The sequence below is a fragment of the Enhydra lutris genome, unplaced genomic scaffold, assembly GCF_002288905.1.
Source record: "Enhydra lutris kenyoni isolate GAN:26980312 unplaced genomic scaffold, ASM228890v2 scaffoldscaffold7, whole genome shotgun sequence".
NCBI classification, from domain to species: Eukaryota; Metazoa; Chordata; class Mammalia; order Carnivora; family Mustelidae; genus Enhydra; species Enhydra lutris.
Window position 1 is genome coordinate 21,926,704 of NW_019154091.1, and position 14,834 is coordinate 21,941,537.

Sequence of the window (14,834 nt, forward strand, 5' to 3'; positions counted from 1 at the left end):
AGGATTCTGTGGTGGGAGGTTGTGTAGTATGTAGGAAGGACTGTAAGAGGACTAGTGAGCCTGCAGTGAAATGAGCCCAGAGGGGCTATGTCATGATGGGGGGCAGCAGGAGCTGGACCATGCTGGGCTCTATGTGCCATGCTAATGTGTTTGGTCTTTTCCTTCAGAGAAACAGAAAATACTAAAGGGTTCTAAGCAGAAGGAACAACAATCCAATTTGTATTAACCACCAAGTTTAACATTGATTACATTTAGACTGCGAATATATATTCACTGAATTACCTGTGGAACAATATATGTGTGCAGGATATCTACACCCTTTACTTCACACTATGTCCTTAAATATAAAGAGATATTTTGAAAATTAATATTGATCTCATTGCCATTTTGAGAATGAGTAATAAATTAATTAAATTGAATTCATTGGAAAAGATTAAAATAGCTTTGCTTTTTAAATATTGAAACAATATTGGTCAATGGAGGACTTTAAGTGAAGTCCTTTGAAGTGAAGATTATTATTTTAAATGTAGATTAACAGAGGGTGAAACCAAGGAACAGAATGATGAGAATGTGTAGAGGAGAAACTGAAAAAAGATTAAGCCTGGGTATTTAGAAATATAAAAAGTATAAGTTTAGATCTGGGCATTAAAAGATGATGTTTTGTGTCTTTTGTACATGTTTTGTACTTTTGTATCAACATGGATGGGACTGGAGGAGATTATGCTGAGTGAAATAAGTCAAGCAGAGAAAGTCAATTATCATCTGGTTTCACTTACTTGTGGAGCAGAAGGAATAAGATGGAGGACATTAGGAGAAGGAAAGAAAACAGTGAATTGGGGGAATTCAGAGGGGGGAAAGATGAACCATGAGAGACTGTGGACTCTGAGAAACAAGCTGAGAGTTTTGGAAGGGGAAGGGGGTGGGTGGATTGGTGAGCCTGGTGGTGGGTATTAAGGAGGGCACAAGTTGCATGGAGCACTGGGTGTGGTGCATAAACAATGAATCTTGGAACACTGAAAACATAAAAATTTTTTTAAAAATATGGTATTTAGTCTGAATGCAAATGGGACATTTGGAAAGTAAAATAAAGAAGACAAGTGACATGGTTTTGAGTTTTTCATTTTTATTTATTTTGTCAGCCTTGCATCTCTTCCTTTTGGATAAGGATTCCCACATACATGGTTAGTCCATGTGGTTTGAAGATTTTAATTATTTATTTGACAGACAGAGATCACAAGTAGGCAGAGAGGCAGGCAGTGGGGAGCAGGGGGGAGCCTGCCCCAACGTGGGGCTCAATCCCAGGACCCTGAGATCATTACCTGAACTGAAGGCAGAGGCTTAACCCACTGATCCACCCAGGCGCCCCAGTGCATGTGGTTTGAATGGAATCTACTCCACCCACAAGCTCCAGGGGTAGCGAATCAGAGTACTCCATTGCCTGGGCCACATGATTGATTTAGGGATGGATCTGTGATCCAAGAAGATAAATAGGAGCCATTTCAGTAATAATTTCTGAAACTAATAGGAAAGATATGCTCTCTTTTTGAGGGGGATGGCTATGTAAGAATGGATTTTGATTCAAGTGTTCTCCTTTGCCACCAGTAAGGAAGAATTTTCCTGAGGAAGAAGACAACAGAGGGAAGCAGAGTCAGGAACTGGAGAAAAAGACAATGACAGTAGTTAACCCCTGGAACCAGGTAAACTTTAAAATTTCCAGTTATATAGCCAATCAATTTTCTTATGGGTTTAAGCTAGTTTGAGTTGGGTTTTTATCATTTGAAGCCATGAACTTTCCTTTGCAACAAACTTTCAAAAAACTATATGTAAATCAATCTAATCATCTGTCATCTCCATACACCTGGGATCTTAAAAATAATTGTAGAGTCCTTACAAGAATAGCTAAGAGTTGCAAAGTACTGCTAGAGATTACATGAACTAATAGGTTGGTTCCTAGAATAGTCAGGATTCACAGCAGATTTGGGACCTCAACATTATTTGGCAATATTATTTTCATATCTCTTGTTAGAATGACTCCCCTTTTACTCAGTAGTTTTGTTTTAATTTCATTTTTAAACTCTCTATCCAATCTCTATCCCCAATTTCTTATCCACACTTTAAAAGAATTTGTTATGTATCTCCATTTCCTCAGCTCTCCTCTGTGCTTTGACTTACAACAGTCTGACTTCTGCTTTTACTTTGGTTCAATCCTCTCAGATAGAGGTCACCAATGACTTCCACATTGCCAAATCTTTTCTGTCCCAGTCTTCCTTGATCCTCTCTGCAGCATTGACATCGTTGATGGCTCTTGCTTTCAAATGGTCTTCTTCCTTATCTTGTGTGCCTTGAACCTTCTCTCTAATGATTTTCCTTTTAGCTCTCAGGTTGTTTTCTTCTATAGCTCACTACTTCATGACGAATTTTTAAATACTTATTTGGGGCCAGGCCTATTGGCTTATGTAATTGTAGGCACTATTTATGTTTTACATAATTATTACATAAATAATTACATAATCATTATATTTCCAATTTTACAAATTGGAAAGTTGAGGTTAAGAGGCACCCCTATTTATAAATTCTTGATATAAAAAAATAAACTCTTTTCAGTTGATTTCTTAGTTTCCCAAGAAAGAAAGAAGACTATAAGAAAAACTAAAAGAATTTTTACTGAGTTCAGGATTTTATTTGGGGTGTAAGAGGAATCATAAATAAGTATTTACTAACATTTATTTTCTAAATATTCATTGTTTGTATATGTTCAAATAGATTTTTTTCTAAGCCCTTTGAGAGACAAAATGATGTGACATACTTGTCTTCTGTCCATTATCACCAGGGAGCTTTTCACAATACAAAAATAAAAATTCATGCATGGGGCACCTGGGTGGTTCAGTGGGTTAAAGCCTCTGCCTTCGGCTCAGGTCATGGTCTCAGGGTCCTGGGATCGAGCCCTACATCGGGCTCTCTGCTCAGCGGGGAGCCTGTTTCCCTTCCTGTCTCTGCCTGCCTCTCTGCCTACTTGTGATCTCTATCTTCAAATAAATAAATAAAATCTTTTAAAAAAATTCATACATAATGAAAATTCTAGACTTTGGTCACTACTTAGCATTGTCTGGTTATATGCGGTATTATTGTCTATTTGATAGCAGATGCTATATGTATCTTGGCATCAACATTATTGTTTACATATTACTGATTCTCCATGAAAAACATCTCTTCACTTTGTACCCTAGAGGTCTCATTATCTCTCCAGGGGCAGATGGAGATTTATATATAAAAATTGATAATGACCCTTTTTGCAAAATTAAAGATGTTGGCTAACTCCTTTGGCAGCTGTCCAACTTGCATAATTGCATTTGCCTTTCTAAATTTCCCCTGAAGCTTCAGTTGAATAAGGTGTTCTTTTGAATTTGCATTTTGAAGAGGCTTAATTGTGCAGCATGATAGAGCTGCCCCCCCCACTGCAGTCTCAGACATTGGTGAACTTTGTGTGTTAGCAAATCACTTTGAGAATTCTCCAGTCATATGAGAGCCATTAATATTAGAGCACTTGTATGAACAAAATATTTAGATTTTGTGCAATGTCAGTTAACTGTAGTGAACATTTCTCTTTTTTTAAGACTTTATTTATTTATTTGACAAACAGAGATCACAAGTAGGCAGAGAGGCAGGCAGGGAGAGAGATAGGAGGAAGCAGACTCTCTGCCGAGCAGATAGCCCGATGCAGGACTCGATCCCAGGACCCTGAGATCATGACCTGAGCTGAAAGCAGAGGCTTAACCCACTGAGCCACCCAGGTGCCTCTGTAGTTAACATTTCTAAGGCAATTTTCCTACTGTACTCAGTCAGAGCTAATAGCACATTCAACAGACTTGCTTACTAAGGACTTGTTTAGAATGCTACTACACAAAACAGTCAGTAAAGAGAAGTATGGGTAGATTTGATTCCTCTTATATCCACCAAATACTTTGATCTAATGTCATCTAATGTCTAAAGTAAATAAGCTAGAAGTCTAACCTGGAGAAGAGATTCTCATCCTCTAAGACTGGTTGTACCCACAGGCACCTTCTAAGAAAGCAACCACATGTAACATCTAATTCAAGGTTGGTTGAGGTTGGTTGCGTGTGATTGCACTACATATACCTCAACCAATTTCCTCCCCAGAAGCAACTGCTAGGCTGAACGAAGAGCCTGGAACAAAAATTTTACATGATGGGCTCTATATTAAATGACAACTAATAACCCTGTCAGGTGTTCTAGCTTAGGGCATATTTACTCATTCAACAAGTGCATATTGAGAACATATCCTAGGTCAGAAAGTGCACTAAGTAGAGCAGACATTGAAGAATGGACAGTGATTTTTCCGTACTCATGAGACTTACAAATGGAGAAGTCAAATAGTAGTCAGATAATCACATGAACAAGTTTACATGTACGTTCTAACACATGTGCTAAGAAGAAATAAAACAAAATACTTTGAGAGCCTGACTCAATATGAGAGGCTTAAGAAAGGCTTACCTGAAAAAAATGAGGCTTGAGCTGAAAAAATGGAGAAGAACTAAGAAGCTGAAAAGTGAGAGAAGAGTATTATTAGTAAAGACAACAAACCTGTGAGGCTCTTGTATACCTATTAGAGAAAATTTAAAAATAAATAATAAATCAATGCCAGTGGAATTCAGGGATTGAGGAAAAGAGTATGTTGAGGTTAGGCTTGAGACACAGATAGGAGCCAACCATAGAAGCCCTTGAGGGCTATATACATTATTTTGGTCCCTGCCAAAAACAACAATGTTAAGTCCCTCAAGGCATAGGCATGGATTTCAGGCATAGAGAAGAGATAACATACTTAAAATTGTATTTGAAAAATATTACTCTAAGTATGATATAATAAATTGATGAAAGAGGTAGACTGGATAAGGGAAGACCAAGTAGGGTGACTTTGCAGGAGTTCAGGCTAGAGGAAATGATAGTGTGAACTAGAGCAATAGCAGTAGAAAAGGAGAGAGATGAATGATTCTGAGAATATTAATATTTGTTTTGTGGTTTAGACACATTGAGCCTGAGAACTCCTTGAGACACTCAAGTAGAGATACTGAATAGACAATTCAGTGTATGGTCTGGTCTGGTCTGGACTAGAGGTATAAATTTGAGAATCATTAGACAACTGGTGAAAATGAACCATGCATATGGCAAATACTGTCCAAAGAGAGAATATGTGATAGACTCAAAGATATACCACTCACATCTCCCAACAGATATTTTTCAGTTCTCAGCTCCTTCAGCATCTTCTTCAGCTAAGAGAATCCCCTTGAAGGACCTCATGCCTTCTCTGGGCACCTCACATCTGGTAAATGAGTAAGGCAGGTATTTGAAGGCTCAGCCATTTCAATTTAATGGTGGGTGAGTCCATAATTCATGATGCCCCCACACTCCTTCCCACATTGGCCAAAGCTTGGTTGGAACTGTATCAAATTCAACTCCTTTTTCACATCTCTGCTTTCTTTCCACAGGTGTTGGTTCACAATGAACACCTTGCACCCCAAACTCTACACAACAATATCTGATCTAGAAAACCCAACATATAGTAGAATATAAAATGGAAAGGGAAAAGTGTTCAGAACACACCAACCAGAGAAGGGTGTATCGGCAAAGTAACAAAGAAGGAAATGCTAGGAAAGTATGAGGGAAAATCTGGATGGCATTGTGTCCTGGGAGCCAAAATTAACATGATACAAAAACAAAAAAACAAAAACAAACAAACAAAAAAAAAAAAAAAAACAGAAAAACCAACCAACCTTGGAGTGGGCAAGAGTGCTTAAGGATCAGAAAAAATGACTGGAAAATATCCAGTGGATTTAAATTATGGAGGTCATTGGTAGCCTTAGCCACAGTTTAGGTGCCGAGCTAGAAACAACTGTCATAATGGAGGAAGTTGAAGAGGTGAAAAATGGACGAACCAAATAATGAGAACTTTTTAGAAAATTCAGATTTAAAGAAATGGGAAAGATTGAAAGGAGTTGGAGGAAAAAGTGGGAGCCAAAAAAAGGTGGTTGTTTTTAAGATAGAAGAGACATGAACAAGTTTAAATGTACCTGGAAATAATCCAACAGAGAAGGATATGTTGAATAAATAGCAGAGTGGAGGTGATGAGGAGGAATGGATAATGTAAGGTCCCTGATAAGGCATGAAGGAACAAAATCCAAAACACAAGTGGCAAGATTGGCCTTAAATGATCAGAAGGCTAGATCCTATGCTAAAATAAGAGGAAAAGAGTAGAACATGGGTACAGATGGAACTGTGTGAATTTGGTAGCAGGAAGCTGAAGGAGTTCCCATCTGATCCCTTCTATTTTCTTCAGGAAGTAGGAGGTGAAGTCATCTGCTGAGACTGAGGAGGAGCTAAGAATATTTGAGGTTTGAATAGAGTATATAATGTTTAGAACAATTTTTGAAAATAGAGGGAGAAAATTTACCAAAGGAACAAAGAATTGGCACACTTAAAGAGCCCAATGTATTGGCATGATTCTGCCCTGACGGGTGACTTTTTGTGACAGTGCCAGGTTGTTCAGTCATAGACATAGAGAGAACATAGATGCATTCATTCAAAGTTGGGCTTTTATCACCTAAGTAGGAGGGAAATTCTTAAGAGACAAAGGGACAGGGAGTTAAGACTATTGATGAGAGTGTGATAAGACTATTGATGAGAGTCCTTCAATAAACGACTGTGGGACCTAAAGTAAATAATAATGGTCAAAGAATGAAAACAGATGAGAAGGTTGGAAGGAGGAAGAAAGTTAAGTAGTTAGCACACTGGAGCAACACTTCTCCAGATCTGAGGACCTTGTTAGTTAGTATACAGAATATATTTCAAGTCTGGAAGGGTGACCTGAGATTCTGCATTTCTGACAAGTTATCAGTTACTGTTGGTACTACTGGGCTGAGGACAAGACTTTGAGTATCATGGTATTAGAAGTTCAAATAAGATCAAAAGTAGTTTTGAATTTGAGAATGATAGGAGAAAATAGAAGATGAAGTAGGCAGAAGCAATTGGGAGGTGAGGGTACAGTGGAAAATGAGTCAGAAAAAGAGAGAATAAGAAATTAAGGAAAGCTGAGACATTAGAATTTGAGAAGAGCAATGGATACCCACTTCTTGGAGCAGACAAATGACCAGGTCACCAAAGATGGGATTTAGATCACTAGAGCTACAGTAGCTAAATGACGAACAATGATGAATGGGATTCCATGAAGGACACTGTACAGACATTAAGGAGGTATTCATCCCTTCATGTCTTTATGAAATATCCCCATTCATGTGAGGTTACCTGAGTGATCCTGTGTCCTGGCCACCTGAGAAGTCTAACTCCTCAGGAGGAGGAAGCAAGATGGTGGAGGAATAGGAGACTAAAATATCATCAGGTCCCAGGAGTTCAGCTAGATAGGTATCAAACCATTCTGCACACCTACAAACTCAACAGGAGATAGAAGAGAAGAAGAGCAGCAATCCTAGGAACAGTAAATCAACCACCTTCTGGAAGATAGGACATGGAGAAGTGAATCTGAAGTGATGGGATGATAGACCACCGGGGGAAGGGCAGATCTCCCAGTAAGTGAGAGAGCAGCAGAGTGCAAAATTGGGACATTTAGAAGTCTGCTCTACTGAGGGATGTCACTCCAGAGGCTAAGCAGGGGCTGGAGCCCTTGTGGGAGAGTGTGGTCTCAGGACCTGCAGGGTCATAAAAACAACAGGGGTGCCTGAGTGCAGCAGAGCTCCCAGGTATTGGAGCAGGGAAGCCAGCTACCGAGACAGAGCCAAGGAGGGAGCTCTCAGCTCAGGGTTACCTTAAACCATGATCCAAGGCACAGTGGAGCCATTGCTCTTCGAGCAGGGACCCCACAAGTGGCAGATCCAGAAAGACTCCCTCCTTCCTCATCCAGGAGGAGCAGTGCAGCAGCATGCTGCAGGAATCTGCTGGGTTTGGAGACTCAAAACAGGGCCATGCGCCAGAGATAGAAACGCTCAGTCACAACTTGCCTTCTAATTCTGAAGCAAGCAGCTAAAGATTTCCTCAAATGTTGAATGAAATCAACCATCAAGACTTGTATTCAAATAACAAAATAATTAAAATGATAAATGAAAACATTTGTAACTCAAGGTAAATTGATCCAACTCAAATTGAGGAGAAAAAACAAACTTGGATTAGACAAATATAATTAATATCTAATTTTATTGCTCACTTTTGTGCTTAATGTTTGATTCTCTTTAAATCTTGTGCCATGGGACTCTTCCTTGGAAATATAGAGACTAAACATCAGTAAATGTTTTGAAGGAATTCTAATTTTTGGAAGGGAAACAACAATTGAACAGAAAAATGGACTACAATTATAACTTCAAAAACATACTTCAAAAATTAAGCTATCTGGACTACAAACAAGCCCCCTTACCTAGGCACAGGTAAGTACTAAGTAAGTAATAAGGTAAGTAATAAGTAAGCATGTAAGTAATAAGTAATAGGGTCATTATGTTTTCTGGGAGAGTATTCAGAAAATAGCAAGTAGCATTGTGTAAACCACCCTTGCAAACTTGAAATCTATAATGAGATGACAAATGGCACAAACATAAGAGGATTCATTTGCTATTCAACAATAACTTCATTGCATTAACCTAAATAAATCAGAAATATCACCTTTTCAACTCCTGACTCACTGGCAGGGAAAGCAGGAAGAGCAGTAGGTTTTTCTGATATTCTACAAGTCACATAAACTAAGCAAATGTCCATTCCATGGTTACTCTTGTATAAACTTGTACATTTGGGTACAGAAAGTCACTATTCAGTATAAACCAGAAATTTATAATTCAAGAAGTATAAGCATACTTCTTATATTCTGGGAAGAATATCTGTAGTAGCTGGGCCAAAGGAGCTGATCACCTAGATTCTTGTATACATGAAAAACCAGTTTCTCATAACTACTCAGTTCAATTTAGGAAGAAAAGCTTGTCAGTAGCATCAAAAGAGTTAGTTCTTCCTTGAATTGGAGAGCTCTTACAGACAGCTTACATTCTCAGTGCTGTGTTACTCACTGTGACATCACTCAATTACAGGGTATTCCCTGATATAAAGTTTTATCCAAAAGAAATTTATTTAAGGGGAGAAGTCTGGCCTAAAATGGAGAAGTTGCGGTTTTAGTAGGCTTGGAAATTTTAGACTGGAAGAGATAGGAGAAAAAACCGACACTAGGAAGAAAAAACGTAGAGTGCTTTCTCTCTCTCACTCTCTCTCTCCATTTCACACATACTGTTCAAAATAATGTGTTTTTGGTTTGGGTGGCATTTAGTTTTTAACCTCTTAATAAATTACCTGATGCTTTAGCTCATCATATACCCAAAATAGCAGTCACAAATTAAAACGCCTACAGGGGTTAGGAAGATAAGGCAAAGCAATGAAATCATCTCTATCATGTTTAAGAAAATGTGCAGCAGTGAGAACTTGGCAACTTGTAAAGTACTTGACCCACTGAAGGGTCTTAGTATTTACTTACCTCCACCCAGTTGTCCTATGCAGAAATGTAGGCCAAGAGTTGCCAGATATTACAAATTTTCAAGATAAACGGTAAATCTGAATTTTTATGTGCTATCTCCTAGATTTTAAATTTGGCAATAATCCAAACTTTGGAAGTACATGGAGACTTCTAGTTAAGATAGTTTAGTGAGTTCATAAATTACCATGCAATATCTGTTCCAAACCCACAGCCATGATTGGAAATGTATAAAAAGATAAAAGCCCAATGACATTAGCTGGGTACAGAATCAAGATAAAAATCTCAGTGGACAAGAAATAGAACAGAAAGGCAATGTGGTGAGCAAGGAAGGCTTAGGCAGATAAGTAAGCAGAAGCAGGCATCCTGCCCGAAGCTGCAGCTCCATTGGGACCACCATGAGCATGGAGGAGGCTTAAACAATTCATTTGATGATAGAGACTGTCGTTTATTAGGAAATGTTGGACCTGAGAAAGTAGGAGGAAAAAGAAATACAATCTTAAGACCAGAACTGATCCAAACACCTCCTAGCACCATAACTATATCAGCATTATCTCCAATATTACCATGGATCAGGAGTCCCAAACACAACAACTCTAGAGATTTTATAGATGTTGTCTACTAAACCACTATAATACCTAATCACTCAAACTTTGTCATTAAGAAACTCAATTATTTATTCAACAGCTACTTACTGAACAGCACTACATGCCAGGCAGCATTCAAGGTGCTTCAGAAAAATAAGCAAACAAAACAAAGTCCCTAATGTATTAAGCTTACATTGTAGTTGCAGGGATTGGGGGGACAGAAAGAGAAACAGATCACAAATAAACAAGAGAATGTTATAGTACTTCAGGAGATAAAAGTCCTGGGAAGAAAAAATAAACTAAGGTAAGGAGGAGAAGAGCACAGAAGTGGAAGGAGGGATGCTATTTTATAAAGAATGTCAGAGAAGACTTAGTGAAAAGCCTTTATTTGAAGAAGCCAGACACATAGATATATGTAAGGGACAAGCGTCCCAGGCAGATGGCACAGGGAGTTCAAAGGCTTTGAGGCAGGGGCATGCACAACACATTCAAGGAACAACAAAGAAACAGGAATAGAATAAGCAAGAAGAGTAGTAAGAGCAAAGTCAGAATTGTAGCAGAAGATCAGATCACATACAGCCTTCTAGGCCATTTTAAAGTCTTCAGGTTTTACTCCCTATGAAGTGAGAAGCCACCAAAGGATTTTGAAGAGACAAGATGTGACTTACATATTGAAAAGATCACTATGACAGCCTTGTTCAAAAAAGACTGGAATGAAATGTGAAGAGCAAGGAAAGGAGGAAGGAAACTAGTTAGAAGTCTGTTCAAGTAGTTCAGGTTAGAGACGATGATGGCTTAGACCAATGTAGAAGCAGTGGGGGTGGTAAGAAGTGGTTAAAATGCGAATAGAGAGAAAAAAGAGGATTGATGTTGGATCAAATGGGGAGTATGAAAGAAAGGGTAAAGCCAAAAATAACTCCAATCTGTTTGGCCTCTGAAGTGGAAGAAAGATATTACCATTTACTGAGACTGGAAAGTATGTGGAGAGATCAGGTTTGAGGTTGGAAGTTGGGTGAGAATCAGAGTTGGAGGTTTGGGACATGTAAAGTCTGTGATATACAGAAGATAGCCAAGTAGAAATTTCAAGTAGGAATTCCAAAGAATAGGCCCAGGCTATGGATAAAATTTTAGGAATCAGTGGAATCATGAAAATTTAAATCCATGAGACTTGATGAGATGAGCAAGGAAGAAATGTAGACTTACACATCAGTACAAGGAGCATACTCCAACAATACAACTTGAGAAGAGTCTAACAAAGTTTCTATTTAAGTGGTGTAGCTGAGTTTACTGTAAAGAATAATGAGGCAGATGCACTTACCCCAATAGCAGGGAACCTAATTGAGTAAACGGAGGTAGGAATTCCTGGGAACATAGAAGAGGTGCCTGAATGGAGAGGGATCCCTGAAAAGAGCTGTAACTTTTAGTCAAGGGGAGCAACACAGCCATTGAGAGGCTAGAGGAATAAATAGCCCAACCTTACCCTCTTCCCAATGACCAACAGGAAAGACAAGAACAAGGGCATCTGTTGATATAGTGTATTCAAACCAACTCTTAGGACACAAATCAAAGAAGAGAAGGGAGAAAGAAAATGTGGAGAGGCAAAAGATATTCAGCATAACAGACAAAGGGACACAAGAACTGAGTGCCAAGGAGTTACGATTTTAGAGATCAAACAGATAAGGAGTACAGTAGACGCAATTATAAGATGGCTCCTATGACTTCTACCTCTTGGTGTTTCCTGACCTATAGAATCCCCACTCTTCAAGAGAATCCAAGACCTGTAAGTTGCTTCTAACCAATAGAATATGGCCAAGGAGAGGGTATTTTGAGATGTAATTAAGGTCCCAAATCAAAACTCAGTTGATTGATTAACTCAATTTTGAGTTAATCAAAAGCAAGATTATCCTGGTGGGCCTGGGTAATTAAGTGAAAAGTCCTAAAGTAAAGAGGACTGAGCTCTTCCTGAGGTCAGAGACTCTCTTTGGAATCTTGATGAAGTAAGCAGCCATGTTGGAGAAGCCCATATGGCAAGTAATTGTGGTGGTCTGTAGGATTGGAAAATGGTCTTCAGCTGACAGCTAACAAAAAGCCATGACCCTCAATCATACAGCCAAGAAAGTAGAATCCCAAAACTAAATTGAAAATATTTCAAGAAGAGAGTTATCATTTAATCAAATGCTTTTGGTAGTTCATGTAAGATGATAACAGAGAGCTGATCATTAGAATGTAACAATGTGGAGCTAACTGGTGGCTTTAGTGGCTAAAAGAGGACAAAAGCCTCATAAAATGTATTGAAGAGGGGCACTTGGGTAGCTCAATTGGTTAACTGACTCTTGATTTTGGCTCAGGTAATGATCTCAAGGGTCATGAGATCAAGCTCACATGGGGCTCTGTGCTTAATGGGAAGTCTGCTTCTCTCCTTCTCCCTCTGCCCCCACCCACTGCTAGTGCTCCCTCTCTGTCTTTCTCTCAAGTAAATAAATAACTCTCTAAAAAAAATAAAATAGGGGTGTGTGGGTGGCTCAGTCAGTTAAGTGTCTGCCTTCAGCTCAGGTCATTATCTCAGGGTCCTGGGATTGAGCCCCACATTGGGCTCCCTGCTCAGTGGAGAGCCTGTTTCTCCTTCCTCCGCCTCTCCCCTCACTCATGTGGGGAGTTCTCTCTCTTTCTCGCTCTATCTCAAATAAAATCTTTAAAAAATAAAATAAAATGAAACAAAACAAAATGAAATAAAAACAAAATAGATCCAAGAGAGGATGAAGGAAAAGATGATGGTAACCATAAATTAATTTTTCAGTAAGTTTTGCTATCATGAGGAACAGAGAAACATGGTAGTTGCTGGAGATGAATGTGGGGTCAAGGGAGTGTGCTTTCACAGTAAAAGGCATCACATCGCTTTGAATACTTATTAGAATTATCAAGGAGATAATAGAGAGGAAAAATTGTTAATATAGAGAGGAGAGGGAGAATTTGCTAGAATTAAGTTCTTAAGTAGGCAGAAGGGGCTAAGAATTAGCACTAAAGTGGAATTAGACCAGAAGAGAAACAAAGACAGTTCATACATAAGAGAGAAGTCAGATGATTCAGGTTCAGATACCAAAACTAAATAAAGACTGTGCAAGAACAGAAAAACAAAGAACAATCTCACTTGTAAACATCTATGCAAATATCCTGAATTAAATACTAGAAAGTTAAATCAACTATGCATTTTTTAACATCTTTAAGGAGTTGTAATTCACATATCTTAAAATTGACCCTTTTTAAGTGTATAATTCAGGGGGTTTTAGTATATTCATATAGTTGTACAACCTTTCCAGAACATTTTCTTCACTCAAATAAGAAATCCTGTCTCCATAACTAAACACTGCCAGTTTCTACTTCCTGCATCTAAAAGCCACTGATTTAATTTCTGTCTCTGAATTTTCCCATTCCAGACATTTAATATAAGTGATTCATATGATACTGATCTTTTGTGAATGTTTTCTCTCCTTTGGCATGTTTTCAAGGTTCACCCATATTGTAGCATGTCAGTCCTTCATTCCTTTTTTTGGCTGAATCATATTCCATTGTATGGATATACCACCTTTGGTTTATCCAGTCATTAGTTGATGAACATTTGGGTTGTTTCCACATTGGGAGTTTTATGAATTATGCTGCTACAAATATTTGTGAACAATTTTCTGTGTGGGTATGTATTTTCAATGTGTATATACTTAGGAGTAAAATTGCTGGACAATATAAATCATATGGTAACCCTTATCTGTAAGTTTCTGAGTAACTGACAAGCTCTTTTACCAAAAAAGCTGCACTATTTTACTTTTCCACTAGAGATGTACACATGCTCAAGTTTCTCTACAACTTCGTCAACACTTGTTATGGCCTATTTTTTTTTAGAATAACCATCCTAGTGGGTGTGAGGAGGTATCTCACTATAGTTTTGATGTTCATTTCCCTAATGACTAATGATTTTGAGCATCTTTTCAAGGGCTTACTAGTCATTTGTGTATCTTCTTTAGAGAAATGTTTTCAAATCTTATGCCCAATTTTAATTGGGTTATTTGTCTTTTTATTGTTGACTTGTCAAAATTCTTCATGTATTCTGAATCTGATCCCTTATCAGATACTTGATTTGCAAATATTTTCTACCATCCTGTGGTTTATCTTATCACTTGCTTGATAATGTCCTTTAAAGCTCCAAAGTTTTTAAGTTGATGCAGTCCTTTTTCTTTTTCTTTTGTTTCTTGTGCTTTTGGTGTCATAGCAGAAACCACTGCTTAATTCAAGGTCATAAGATTTATTTCTGTGTTTTATTCCATGAGTTTTTAAACATTGTTTAGTTAATTTTTATTTATGTTCCAAGGTAGGGTCCCAATGTCATTCTTATACATGTAGAGATCAGTTGTCACAACACCATTTGTTGAAAAGACTATTCTTTCTTTATTGAGTTGCCTTGACATTGCTGCCAAAAATCAGTTCATCTTAAGGGCACTTGAGTGGCACAGTTGGTTGTGTCTGACTCTTGGTTTTGGTTCAGGTAGTGATCTCAGGGTCATGATCTCAGGATCTTGAGATCAAGCCCCACATCCGGCCCTGAAAGATTCTCTTTCCCTCTTCCTCTGGCCCTCCCTCCCTCCATGCCCTCTCTCTCTCAAATAAATATATCTTAAAAATAAATAAAAATTTAAAAAATCAATTGATCTTAAATAGAAGCATTTATT